Genomic DNA, 14,959 nt, shown 5'->3' with positions numbered 1-14,959 from the left:
AGCTGAAGAGCTGAGAGACAGCAACCAGGCCCAGAGTTCAGGCCCCACAACTAGCAAAAAAAGAAAACAAAGAAATACAATTCATGTCATGTAGTAGAGGCACACTAAGCTGACTCAGTGAATGTCATCATTCAAGAGGATTCCCCAGAAGCAGAGCAAGATGGCAGCTGACAAAGAGAGAATATAAAGATTGCACCACCCAACAAAGAACATATGAGAGTCAAGTGGTGTGGACCGGAGATTATTCTCTATTAGAACAAAACAACAGGAAAGGATGAATGAGAAATGGTGGAAGAAGCCATCTCCATGTTCCTCCCATACAACAGCATTAGTAGCTCATTATGGACAGAAACCCTCCAACATTGCAGGGAGGGAGAGAATTAAAGTTAAATCTCAGCACCATCCCCATACACTGAGACCAGTGCTGGGGAAGTGGTTATACTCTCTACTCTTGTGTCCAGACCTTTAGATTGTGCCTCTGGAACTGGTTTAGGACAGACAAGGAAGACAGTGCCACAACTTCCCTCCTCCAATCTTGTGAACGACAGCAGGTATGAGGTACAACCTCCTAGTGAAGAGAGCATAAGAGTGGGCCAGGGTTTTTCTTTGAACCCTGTGTCAGGCATGTCATGGTTGGACCAATCATCCAGAATTAACTAGAGGCACTCTTTGGTTCTGGCACCCAAGCTTCCATTGGAATCTTTCAGGAGGTGTTGGAAGGTCGCTGAGGCAGAACCAAATGCCATTTGCATCAGTTTCCACCATGAGTGGAGTAGGCTGACACCTGTCTTCATGCTTAGCCTTGTAAAATCACTATTTCTGTGTGACTCTGTTAACACCTGGCTCAGTCCCAGTCTTGTTGGGCAGTGAATCATCTCAGGGACCATTGCCCTAGAAGGACTGTGCTCAAGATGGAATCAGTATGAAACTTAGGTTGCTCTAGGAATCCAGTGTGCATTGGTCTACAACAGCACAAGCTAGAGTGAGGCCTCAGTGTATCCATATGACTGTTTGGGCTTTCTGGATGGGATATTAAGCCTGAGTGCATGGCAGTATTCACTAAAAATGCCCTGTGGCTTTTTTGTTGTTGGTTATGTGGTTTGAACTCTAGGCCTGGGCTCTGACCCTGAATCCTTCAGGTGAAGGCTAGCTCTTTAACACTTGAGCCACAGTTCCATCACCAGTTTTCTTATGTTTTTGTGGAGATAAAAGACTCACAGACTTTTCTGCCTGGGCTGGCTTTCAACCATAATCCTCTGATCTCCGCCTCGTAAGTAGGTAGGATTACAGGTGTCTGCCACCGGTGCAAAGATTGTGGCTTACCTGACAAAACTTTCTATGCAGCTGTGACTCATCCTTGTTCTCCTACGCACTTTTCATGGGTAGGACAGGGAAGCAAGATGGTGATATTGTCCCACAGCTTAGTGTGGCCCAGGTGATAGCACCAGAATTGTGACATGACCCCATAGCCAGAACAGCCTCTGGCAGAGCTCTGTAATCACCTCAGTACCTGGGAAAGTAATCTACCACCAGAGAATCTGAGATCTACTCTAGCTATCACTAATTGCATATGGTTGGGGCAATCTTGGCCCATGAGGCCACCTCTACCACATACACTCTGGGAGGATGGTACTGCTCACCCAGTGCAGTCTGGTCTTTTTTTTATTGTGAAAAAACTGTACAGAGTGGTTACAATTACATGGGCAAGATAATGAGTACATTTCTTATCAAGCATTGTAGCCTCCTCTGTTGTTTTCCCTTCCCATCCCTTCCTATCCTCCACCCGATCCCCCAATCCCCCCCCCCCCCACCAAAGTTGTAAAGTTCGTTTTGGACATAATGAATTGTACCTCTCATTGTTGCAATTGGTCCACCTGTATCCCTATATAAACGATTTGTTTTTCCCCCTTCCCTCCACAAATTATACCAACATCAAATACAGTGAAAGCAGGGGTTATAGCAAGGGGGAGGAGCATACAAAGCAACAAAGAAATAATCTTATAAATGCCTTAGAAACAATCACATGAAAGAAAAAAAACATTTGAGTACATATCTTAGGGTTCATTTCCCTGACATCAACTTATCTGACCTTTTCTGCTTGGCTCAGGCAAATACTGATTATTGCAAATAAGGGAAACCAGGGACATATGTTTCTTTGGCCTGGCTTACTTCTATTAATATAATTTTTTCCAAATCTTTCAATTTCCTAACAAATGGGTAATGTCATTTTTTCTGGTGGATGCATAGAATTCCATTGTGTATATATACCAAATTTTCTCGATCCATTCATCTACTAAGTGGTATCTAGGTTGGTTCCATATGTTAGCTATGGTAAATAATGCTGCAATAAACATAGTTGTGCTGGTAGCTTTAGTGTGGTCTTGTTTGTGAACATTTGGGTTAATGCCCCAAAGTGGGATTGCTGGGTCATAGGGGACCTCTATGTGGAGTCTTTTGAGGAACCTCCATACTGCTTTCCAAAGTGGTTGAACAAGTTGACAGTTCCACCAATAATGCAGTAAGGTTTCCTTCTGTCCACATTCCCTCTAGCATCTGTTGTCATTAGAGTTCTTGATTGTAGCCATTCTAACTGGGGTGAAGTGGTATCTCAATGATGTTTTGATTTGCATTAGTTGTTTGGTCTTGATTGCAATAGACTGAGGATGCCGTACTGAGGCATGATAGACTAGGGGGAAATGAGGCCTGGTTAATGCATGCCAGCAATTCAAAAACTCAAGCTTAAAGTTTGTCCATCTATTTCCCTAATTGAAAGGGAATGAAGTCATTTAGGGGAAAATGGAGTAGCATAGATTAGGAAAAAATGGTAAGCTACATCAAATACAGAGTTATTCATTCATCTACATCCCTTAAGATTATTATTGCTTTTTTATACAGAGATCATGTCATTCTAGTCAGAAATAACCAACTCTGGGCGAGAAATTAGGATGCTGTGACATTGTCAACAATCATTGTACTCACAGTCTGATTTAGGGAACTGTAAGCTTTTTCTATACCTACTCAATAATAACAAAAACTTCAAAAGAAGACAGCGAAACAAATGGACATTCCCACTTTGGTAATGCCTATGGGTCACTCTATCAGAATTTCAAACAAAATCAATCACTGAACATGTGGCTTTGATGGAGAAAACTTGTCAACTTTCACCCTTTGTCCTAGACATTCTGGAAAATTCCAAAACCTCAGAATGTCACACTCTGCCCCCAATTTCCCTTCCCCCAAAACCAAAACCACTGGTTCTCTGACAGGATTGGTAAATTGGATCTGCTTCAAAAAGGATGCAGCTAAAAGACACACATTACCCTATGTTGAAGTGCTTTCCAGATTGACCACAGTAATGCAATATCATGGACAAGTTCTGATTAGCTTTCATTCCCACCACACAGTTCACACACACATAGGAATCTAATCAAGTGGAGCAGATGCAAGCCTGTAGAAGACTAAAGTGCTGGGGGCAGGGAAGGTGGCTCAGTGGTAGAGTGCTTGTCTTGCATTCATGAGGCCTTGGGTCGATTCCTCACAACCCATAAACAGAAAAAGCCGGAAGTGGCACTGTGATCCAAGTAAGTGGTAGAGCGCTAGTCTACAGCTGAAGAGCTGAGGAAAAGCACCCAGGCCCTGAGTTCAGGCCCCTCGACCAACAACAAAAAAATTAAAACTCCAGCTACATCTGCCTAACTAATGAATTATGATAAGGTAGACCTTAACTGCCTCTCTTCAATGAACCATACATAACCTGAATCAGAGATTCAGTCTGAAAATAGATAAACAATAAACTAAATAGAATCAGAACATTTATGACACCTAGGAATGATTATCTCAAGCAAGACTAAGTTTATTGTGTGTGCCTGTCATGGGGATTGAACTGAGGGCCTGGGTACTTCCTTTAATTTTATTCTTTCTCTAGGCTAGCACTTTTCCATAGGAGTCACAGCTCCACTTCTGGCTTTTTAGTGCTTAACTGGAGATAAGTGTCACATACACTTCCCTGTCTGGCTTGGCTTTGAACTGAAATCTTCAGATCCCAGCCTCCTAAGTACTTAGCCTTGAGTGATCCACAGGTATGGGACAGTTGTGCTCAGATAATCTTAGGTTTTCAAGCAAGTAGTCCACCTTGACCTATTATTATAATCAGTAACAAGGAGATTTTGAATTTTTTAAATAGGTTTTTTTAATTGTGAAAATACTGGTCAGAGGGGTAACAGTCACATGAGGAAGGTAATGAACACATTTCTTATCAAGTATTTTTGCCTCCTCCTTTGTTTTTCCCCTATCATCCCTTTCCTACCATCTCCACAACTATACCCCTCTACTCCCAACGCCCCATAAATTGTAACGTTTGCTTTTCACCATAGTGTTCTACATCTCATTACTGCAAAGGGTCAACCTACATCCCTATTTAAACATTTTGTTTTTACCCTTCCCCTCCGTGAATTATACCAAGGTCAAATACAGTGAAAAAAGGGGTTATAGTGTGGGGGAGGAACACAGAAAGCAACAAAAAAATCACATGATAGCTTATAAATATGTTAGAAACAATAGGAAGAAAGAAAAAACCACTTTTGTCCCTATCCTGGAGTTCATTTTGCTTAACATCATCTTATCTTGTCATATGTACATAGCTTTTGATCTTTTCTACTTGTCCAAGACCTATACTAGTTATTGCAAATAAGGGAAACTATGGGACATATGTTTCTTTGGGCCTGGTTTACTTCAATTGATATAATTTTTTCCAAGTCTTTCCATTTCCTAAACAAATGGGGCAATGTCATTCTTTCTGATGGAGGCATAGACTTCCATTGTGTATATATACCACATTTTCTTGTTCTATTCATCTACTGAGAGGCATGTGGTTTTGTTCCATGTCTTAGCTATGGTAATTAATGCTGCAAAAAACATAGTTGTGCTGGTACCTTTAGTATTGTCTTGTATGTGATCATTCAGGTAAATGCTCGACAGTGGGATTGCTGGGTCATAGAGGAGCTCTATGTGGAGTCTTTTGAGGAGCCTCTGTACTAGTTTCCAAAGTGGTTGAACCAATTTACACTCCCACCAACAATGTAGTAGGGTTCCTTTATATCCACATCCCCTCCAGAATCTGTTGTTATTAGAGTTCTTGATTATAGCCATTCTAACTGTGGTGAGGTAGAATCTCAATGTTGTTTGGATTTGTATTTCTTTTATGGCTAGAGAATTTGAGCATTTCTTCCTGTGTCTATTGGCATTCTTATTTCCTCTTCAGAGAAGTTTCTCTTTAAGTCTTTGGCCAACTTATTTATCAGGAAGTTGTTTCTTTGAGCATTTGTTGTGGGGAGATGCAGGTTTTGAGTTCCAAGTATATTTTAGATATGATACCCTTGTCCATTGTATGGCTAGTGAAGATATTCTCCCAATCCCTGGGCTTTCTATTGACCTTGCTAGCTATGTCCTTTGCCACGCAGAAGCTCTGCAATTTCATGGGATCCCATTTGTCCAACCTTTCTTTGATTTGTTGTATTTCTGGGTCTCTATTATGAAAATTTCACCTTGTGCTAAGGAGACCTAGGGTTTCTCCTATTCCATCCTGTAATGTTTTCAGGGTGTCTGCTTTGACTTCGAGTTCTTTGATCCATTTGGAGTTGATTCTGATGCAGGGTGATATATAAGAACATAGCTTTAGTTTTCTGTAGTTGATTAACCAATTTTGCCAGCACCATTTACTTAAGAGGGTGTCTTTCTTCCATTCTATTTTTTTAGCTAACTTATCGAAGTTTAGGTGGCTATAGGTTTGTGAGTTGGTTTCTGAGTTTTCAATTCGATTCCATTGTTCCTCAGGTCATTTCTTGTGCCAGTACCAAGCTGCTTTGATATTATGGCTTTGTAGTAGAGTTTGAAATTTGGTATTGATATTCCTCCAGCACTGTTCTTTCTGTTCAGGATCGTTTGTGCTATTCGGGGTCTTTTATTGTTCCATATGAATATTTGGATTGCTTCTTCTATATCCTTGAAGAACGAGGTTGGAATATTGATAGGTATCACAATGAATTTGTAAATAGCCTTGGGAAGTATTGCCTTTTTCAAGATGGTGATCCTTCCAATATCGGAGCATGGGAGGTTTATCCACTTTCTAAGTTCTGCTTTGAATCCTTTTTCAGGTTTTTAGTTTTCATCATAGAGGTCCTTCACTTCTTTAATTAATTCCTAGTCATTTCTTGTGTGTAGGGATATTACAAACGAGTTTCTTTCCTGATTTTAGCCCTACGCTTCTCATTGTTGGCATACAGAAAAGCCATTGATTATTGAGGGTTAAGTATGTACCCTGCTAGTTTGTCAAAGTTTCAAATCAGCTTGAGTAATTTGGGATTGGAGTCCATGGGATTCTTTAAATACAAGATCATGTCATGTTTTACTTCTTCTTTCCTATTTGGATCCCTTTTATGATTGCATCTTGTCTCATTGCTGTAGCTAGGCATTCTAATACTAAAGTGAAGAGAAATGGAGAGAGTGGCCATCTTTGTCTCATTCCTAAGTTAAGAGAAAAAGGCTTTAGTTTTTCAGCATTAAGTATAATTCTGGCTGTAGATTTATTATATACAGCCTTTATTGTATTGAGGAATGTTCCCTGGATTTGTAGTCTTTCCAGAGCCTTCATTATAAAGGAGTATTGGATCTTGTTAAATGCTATTTCTGCGTCTATTGAAATAGCCATGTGGATCTTATCCTTGCTGTTTTTTGTGTGATAGATTACATTAGTTGATTTGCATATATTGAACCATCTTTGCATCCCTGAAATTGATCCTGTTCGATCTCGGTGTATGATCTTATGGATGAATTGTTGAAGTTGATTGGCCAAGTTTTTTTTTTTTTTTATTGTGAAAATATTGTACAGAGGGTTTACAATTACATGGGTGAGATAATGAGTACATTTCTTATCAATCATTGTAGCCTCCTCCTTTTTTTCCCCTTCCCATCCCTTCCCATCGACCACCCCCCTGTCCTCCCTATCCTATTCTCCCCCCCCAACCAAAGCTGTGAAGTTCCTTTTCGACATAATGACTTGTATATCTCATTGTTGCAATGGGTCCAACTGTATCTCTGTTTAAACGATTGTTTTTCCTTTTCCTCTCCAAAAAATATACCGACATCAAATACAGTGAAAGCAGGGGTTATACTGTGGGGGAGGGACATACAAAGCAACAAAGAAATAATCTTATAAATGCCTTAGAAACAATCACATGAAAAAAAAAAACATTTCAATACATATCGTAGGGTTCATTTCCCTAACATCATCTTATCTAACCTTTTCTGCTTGACTCAGATATATACTAGATATTGCAAATAAGGGAAACCATGGGACCAATGTTTCTTTGAGCTTGGCTTACTTCACTTAACATACTTTTATCCAAGACTTTGCATTTCCTAACAAATTGTGCAATGTCATTCTTTCTGATGGAGGCATAGAATGCCATTGTGTATATATACCACATTTTCTTGATTAATTCATCTACTGAGGGGCATCTGGGTTGGTTCCATATCTTAGCTATAGTAAAAAATGCTGCGATAAACATAGTTGTGCTGGTAGCTTTAGTGTGGTCTTGTTTGTAAACATTTGGGTAAATGCCCCAAATGGGATTGCTGGGTCATAGGGGAGCTCTATGTGGAGTCTTTTGAGGAACCTCCATACTATTTTCCAAAGTGGTTGAACAAATTTACACTCCCACCAACAATGCAGTAAGGTTCCCTTCTGTCCACATGCCCTCTAGCATCTGTTGTTATTAGAGTTCTTGATTTTTGCCATTCTCAGTGGGGTGAGGTGGTATCTTAATCTTGTTTTGATTTGCATTTCTTTTATGGCTAGGTAGGCTTAGCATTTCTTCATGTGTCTATTGGCCATCCTTTCCTCTTCAGAGATGTTTCTCTTTAAGTCTTTAGCCCACTTATTTATTGGATAGTTGTTTGTTTGAGGATTTGTTGTTGGGGGATTTAATTTTTTGAGTTCGAAGTATATGAGACACTTGTCGGTTGTATGGCTAGTGAAGATCTCCCAACCCGTGGGCTTTCTATTGATCTTGATAGCTGTGTCGTTTGCCAGGCAGAAGCTCTGCAACTTCATGCAATCCCATTTGTCCAACCCCTCTTTGATTTGTTGTGTTTTTGGGTCTCTATTAAGAATATTTCGTTTGGCCAAGATTTTGTGGAGAAGTTTTGCATCGATGTTCATCAAAAAACGCTTCAATAGTTCTCTTTTTATGATGAGTACCTGCCTGGTTTTGAGATGAGGGTTATGGCTTCATAGAATGTGTTCTGTAGTGAACTTTCTCTTTCAATTTCATTGGAGATTTGAAGGAATATTGGTGTCAGTTCTGCTTTGAAAGCCTTGTATAATTCTGCTGTAAATTTTCCAGTCCTGGGTTTTTCTTTGATGGGAGGTCTCTTATTGCTCTATTTCAAGGCTTGATTTGTGTCTTTTTAGTTGGTTTAACTCATGTTGGTTTGTTTTTGGGCATATCGCGTTTTGCTAAGAAATTGTCCATTTCTTCCAGATTCTCAAAATTATTATCTTAAGGGTTTGAGAAATATTCCCTTATAATGTTCTGAATCTTGGTGGTTTCTGTGGTGATGCTTCCATCCTCATATCTGAGTTTGTTTATTTGGGTGTGTTCTTTTTCTGATAAGATTTCTCAGGGTCTGTCAATTTTTTTTTATTTGTTCAAGGATCGAACTCATTGTTTGTTGATTCCTTCTATGTTTTTCTTGGAATCTAATTAGTTTAATTTGATTTAATTGTAATTATTTCTTCCTGTCTACTGGATTGGGGTTTATCTTGCTGCTCTTTCTCAAGGAAGTTCAGATGTCTCATTAAATTGTTGGTTTCAGATGTCTCCAATTTGTTGATGTAGGAAATCAGAGCTATAAACTTGCTTATGAGTACTTCTTTTGCTGTGTCCCAGAGGAACTATTTGTGTGTTCATTTTTGTTGAATATCACGAACATTTGACTTTCCTTTCTAATCTCTTCAATGATCCACTGGTGATTAAACAGTGTGTTTTTCAGCCTCCATGTGTTACAGGACCTTCTATGGTGGCTTTTGGTGTTGAGTTGTGATTTTATTCCCTTGTCTGAGAGCATGCAGGCCATAACTTCAATGTTTCTGAATTTGTACCAGTTTGTTTTGTGACCTAAAATGTGGTGTATTTTGGAAAATCTTCTGTGTGCTGCTGAGAAGAATGTATAATCTGATGCTGCAGGGTGAAGTATTTGGTAGAAATCTGTTAAATCTAGTTGATCTATGCAGCTGTTTAGATTTGCGGATTCACTTTTGAGATTTGCTGAGTTGATCTAACTAGTGAGGATAGTGGTGTGTTAAAGACCTCAACACTTAATGCCTTTGGATCTATGTGAGATTTGAGGGAAAGTAGTGTTTCTTGGATAAATTAGGGTGCTCTGTTGTTTGGTGAATAGATATTTAGAATTGCTATATCCTCCTGAAGGAGAGATTCTTTAATTAGTATGTAGTGAACTACTTTTTCTCTTCTCACTAATTTTAATTTGAAGTCTATTTTATGTGATATTAGGATCGCTACTCCCACATGTTTATGGGGGCCTTTGCTTGGTAGATTTTATTCCTGCCTTTCACTTTCATAATATGTTTGTTTTAGTTGGGACAGTGTGACACCTGAAAGCAGTATATAGAAGGATCTTCCTTTTTAATCCAAGTAGGCAGTCTATGCTGCTTAATTGAAGAGTTAAGTCCATTAATGTTGAGACTTAGGACTGAGAGCTGTTTGGTGGTTCTGCCATGTTATCTACCTTCTTAGCAGCTGCAACAACTTGGTTCTTCACATAGTTCTTGGATTCTCAGTTTGGGTGCAGTTTCTTGGCCTTTATTGTGGTCTTGTTGGTTTTCTATGTGTAGGACATCTTTAAGTATCTTTTGTAGGGCTGGTTTGGTGGGGATCAATTGTCTGAGTTTTTCTTTGCTATGGAAGATTTTCATTTGACCTTCATTATGAAGGAGAGTTTAGCTGGGTACAGTATTCTTGGTTGATAGTTGTTTGTCTCTAGGGTGCGGTATACATCATTCTAGCCTCTTCTTGCTTCAATTGTCTCTGCTGAAAAATTTGAGGTGATTCTAATTGTTTTCCCTTTATATGTGATTGATCTTTTCACCTTGAAAGCTTTAAAAATCCTTTCCTTGAGCTGAATCGATCCTGTGCAGATTATAATGTGATGGTGGGATGTCCTGTTCAGGTCTGGTATATTTGGGGTTCTAAAAGCTTCTTGTATTTGAACAGGCCTATCTTTTTGCATGTTTGGGAAGTTCCCTGATGGGATCCTGTTAAATAAATTTCCTAGATCTTTAACTTCTGTCTCTAGTTGCTCCTCTACATCTATTATTCTCAGATTAAGACTTCTGATGGTGTCTACAAATATTGAATCAATCTATCACATTTCTTGAATTTGTCTTGGATAATTGTATGCTCTCTCTCTATAATATCTTGGCTGTCTCCAATCTCTGAGATTCCAACTTCTGCATGGTCTAACCTACTGTCAAGACTTTCTACTTGGTTTTTTAATTTTCTTTCCTTCTAATTGTTTGGCTTTTATGGCTTCAAATTCCTTGTTGGAGCTTTGTTTTAGATATTGTATGAACTTCTTTACTTCCTTAATTTAGTGTTCAGTGTTTATTCTCAAATCACTTAGTTGATGGGTTATGGTTTCCTTGGACTCCCATTCCTTCTGTCGGGCTCCATTTAGCATTCCCTTTGTGGTCTGTCTGGATTCCTTCAGCTGTCTGTTTATGGATTCCATGTATATCTCTATTGATCTTTGTCTATTCTCATCCTGCTCACACAATTCCTGTCTTACTCTTTGATTAGCTTCCTCATGCTCATACAATTCGTGTATTTTTCTTTGACTGTTCTCAGCCTGCTCATGCAATTCCTGTCTTTCTCTTTGGTTGTTCTCAGCCTGCCATCCAATTCCTATAGTAATCTTTGATTAGCTTCCTTATGCTCATGAGATTTCTGTATTAATTTTTGGTTAACCTTATCATGCTCGTGAAGTTTCCATATTAATCTTTGGTTGCCCTCACCTTGCTTCCTATAATGGTCACACTGAATCCTCTACACATTTTCATACCTTTCATTCACCATGTTTACCAGTAGTGTTTGTAGAGCTTTTTGGGAACTCTCTTCTGGATTTTTCATTAAATGTTCTGTCACCTCATTATCATGAATGGGAGTTGAGATACCCGGACTTGCCATTTTTCTTGTCTTTCTCCGGCTTGTTCTGTCCATTTGGTAAGAAAGTAACACCAATTTTGTGCTAGAACACTATTTTAAGGCAAGCATCAACCAGAGTCCTGTAGTTACACATTAAAATGGCTGCCGATACAATCTAGTTCAACAGATACAATCTATTCATCATCAAACAACAATGGATAAATGGGCTTAGGACATCAAAGAAAGATTCAGATGACCAGACCTTAATAGGTTTAGGGAGAATTGTGAGGAAAAATAGGATTAGAGGAATATGGTGAGGTAAAAGGAAAGAGTAAATTTTACCAAATCCTAATCTCAGAGAGGGAATGGATAGGACTTAATGAAAGGAGAGAGAAAAAAAAAGAAATAAGAAAAACAAAAATTTAAATATTGAAATACTTAAAATTATGGAAGAATAAAGAAATGATATTGTTGAAGAAAGGGATAGGATGAGAGGAGGAGAGAGATGAGAAGGAAAAATGAAAAAATAAAAATTTGAAAAATGGAACACCTAAATATTTTATAATTCTAAAGGAATAATACAAGTATTAAAGAAGTTAAGCCTAAGAGATTGTAAATTAATTAGTAAATTCCTGGATTAATTCTGTACACAATGAGGAATAAGGTCTAAGAATAGATGACAGCTATATATTGGGGAATCAGCAGAATAGCAATTAATCACTCAAAACAAGAAAGGATAAAGGGTTAAATGGTTAAAAGAGATTTCACACACACACCTGAAATAAAAATTATGAAAGAAAAAAATGATAAAAAAACAAACTTTTTCGAAAATTAAAAAAATTAAGTAGAAAAAAGAGTTGTTTGATTTTTTTTTTGGTGGAGGGGGAGATCTTTTATTTCCCCTCTGTCTGTAACCAGTCTCTTGGTGGAGTCTCTGGTCGGCTTGTGGTGTTTGGTTTTCCTGTGGCTTGATTGGTTTCTTAAGCTTGTTAGAGCAAGCAGAAAGAAGGTGTTCCTCCCCCAGGACTTTGTGATCCTCCTCCCAGTGTAGTTGAGTGGGAGGGAGTTCTGCTTTGAGTATCAGAAAAGCTGGAGATGTCTGTTTCCACTAACTTGGAGTTGCTGTGCTGAGGCTAGGTTCTGGGTAGGGTTGAGGCCTACAGCAATCAGTAGCTTTTCCCTGAGGGGCTAGCTCCTAAGACACTCTTAAAGCCCAGCCTGGAGCCATTCTCAAGGTTTATGTTTACTGAGTTTCAATTCTTTGTGTTTTACCCCTTCTGCTGACTAGGCTGCAGTGGGAGGGGCAGCCTCTGCCTCTGTTTATCCAGTGAAGAAAGTCACTTCTCCCGAAGTGGAGCTTCCTCTCTCTGAGTGGAGCTGAACCTGGCAAGTCAGGTCAGGTTCTTGTGACCTGTTGAATGGCTCCTATGGTTTTCTTTCAAGGCCTGAGTTGGAGCTAGCTGCTCTGGCAGGGCATTTGTCAGTAACAAAGATGGAGATATTATCCGGTGGTGGGAGAGGGCCTACCTTCCCACTGCTGCTCCATTAGAAGGATTGAGGTTATCTTGCTTCTACTCATGCCAGACTCTGTTCCTGGGCTGTCTCTGGTCTGCGAATAGCAGGATGAAAATTTCTGCCCTTGTCAGTTCTTACTGTTGGTGAATAGGATCTGCTCACACACCGTGTCCGGTACCTTTGTCCTGGATCGTCTCTGTTGATATGGTGGCAGTGGTAACTGCCGCCACCATTGCCACCGCTACCCCTGATGTGCCTACTGTCAAGTGATCAGATCTGTCTTCTTGATCAAGCTACCTGGATTTTTCCTCTCTGACCAAACTCTCTGTACTGTGATGGCACACTTGGTATGATTCTCCAGCCTAGGACTGTTCACTGGAACAACACTAAAACTGCTTTCAATGAAAGACCTTCTTCAACCTGCAGCTTCTCCTCAGCCATCTTACTCCAGAGTGATATTTTGGATTTAGACTATTGAAAAGTTGAGAGCTTATATCACACAAAGTGAGCATGAGGACAGGAGACATAGCACTTCCTTATCACAGATGCTGTGTTCTTCAAGTCACATCATGGAGAGAATGGCAGGGCGAGTTTATCTTGTATTTTCCCTAAAGGAGGCAGACTACCTAATTCCATCAGCTATGAAAGATTCTAGAAAGTCACTATGCCTGGAACATATCACCTAACATAAAAGTCATTACTTGTGAGGACAGAAATGCCCCTGGTGGCTCATGGTGTGCTGGTGGCTCTTCTATGTGATGAAGAAGCACCTCGTGGAGGGCGTGGGCCACGGCATACATGGTGTTGTAGATGTTGTAACTTTCTTGTGACACGACCATATCAAAAGTGTGTCCCTGCACCAAGCCACAGTGGCATTGGATGAAGACTGCCCCAATTTTCTATAATCAGACTTAATCAGTATGCACTGAACAGCCCAAATCCATAACCTAGGAAGAGAAATATCTCCTGAGTCCTTGGAATAGTTATCTCTTGGGTCAAAATTGGTGAACCCAGAAATGTCTGTATGGTGGTGAGAGAAGATGAGAGTTGCGTGGAAGGAGTCTAGCAGGAAGTATCTTTTGCTAAGGGTCATGTCATCATAGGGTGAATTCATAACCCAGACTTTCCCTGTAATTAAAAAATCTCCAATTTAAGAATAAAGCTTAGTAGCAATTCAATTTCTCTGTAAATGATTATCACATTGGTTGAGCATTCCATGATCTGGCGATGTCTTGGTTGATCAGTTGATAAATCTGATGGGCTGTTTGTCAGGATCATATTCGCAAAGGTAAGACAGACTCCATTCTTGTCCATCTCCTCTCTCAATTCTGAGAAGAACCACACACCATAGTTGTCTTTGGTTATGAGCAGTCCCACCCAGGTCCAGCCAAATTGAAGTATCAAGGAGACTATGGCCAGGGCTAGAGCTGAGTCCTTGGCAGCTATCTGATTGACTGCACCAAACTGTCCATGGTCACTCAGGAGAGGATCAAAAGACCCATAGGTTAACTAAAGGGGGAAAAATAATCACAACAGCAGGAAGAGGATGATCATTGTCAGGGTCACAGTCCTGATGAGCAGCCAACAACCGCTTGCAGTGGTGGGAGTGAAGGTTTGCTTATCCCACTTGTTTTTTTGTCAGTTGTGGGGCTTGAACTCTGGGCCTGGGCACTGTCCTTCACCTCTTAAGCTCAAGGCAAGCGCTCTACCACTTGAGCTTCAGCACCATGTCCAGTTTTCTAGTGGTTTCTTGGAGATATGGGTCTCACTGTCTTTCCTGCCCTGGCTGGCTTTGAACCGCGATCCTCAGATTTCAGCCTCCTGAGTAGCTAGGACTACAGGCATGAGCCACCAGTGCCTGGCTTGCTTAATCCACTTGTAATATCACCTCTCATGCTCCAAGATTTTTGTAAAATTGTATGGATCAGGATCAGAGCCTGGGCTTACTCTTTGCTCTCTTATAAAGTCTCCTTTTATCTCTTCCAACAAACATAATGTGGATGCCCCATCCAACGTGGGGATTTTTTCCTTTGAGGCCGTTCAGTATGTGAGGCTCATAATATCACCTTTTTTTTCCACTTCTTCAAACTATTGAGGACAGGTTCAAGGTGGACTTAGCTTCACATCTGCCCTCCCCTTCCATACTCACCTATGGAAGCTTCTAGAGGTCCAGAAGTGTCAAGATTGGGACAGATGTGCTTGAAGTTCTTGTGAGTACTGCT

Source organism: Dipodomys spectabilis, unplaced genomic scaffold, assembly GCF_019054845.1.
Source record: "Dipodomys spectabilis isolate Male_0828 unplaced genomic scaffold, ASM1905484v1 ptg000173l, whole genome shotgun sequence".
Taxonomy (NCBI): Eukaryota; Metazoa; Chordata; class Mammalia; order Rodentia; family Heteromyidae; genus Dipodomys; species Dipodomys spectabilis.
Note: the sequence above shows the minus strand (reverse complement) of the source record.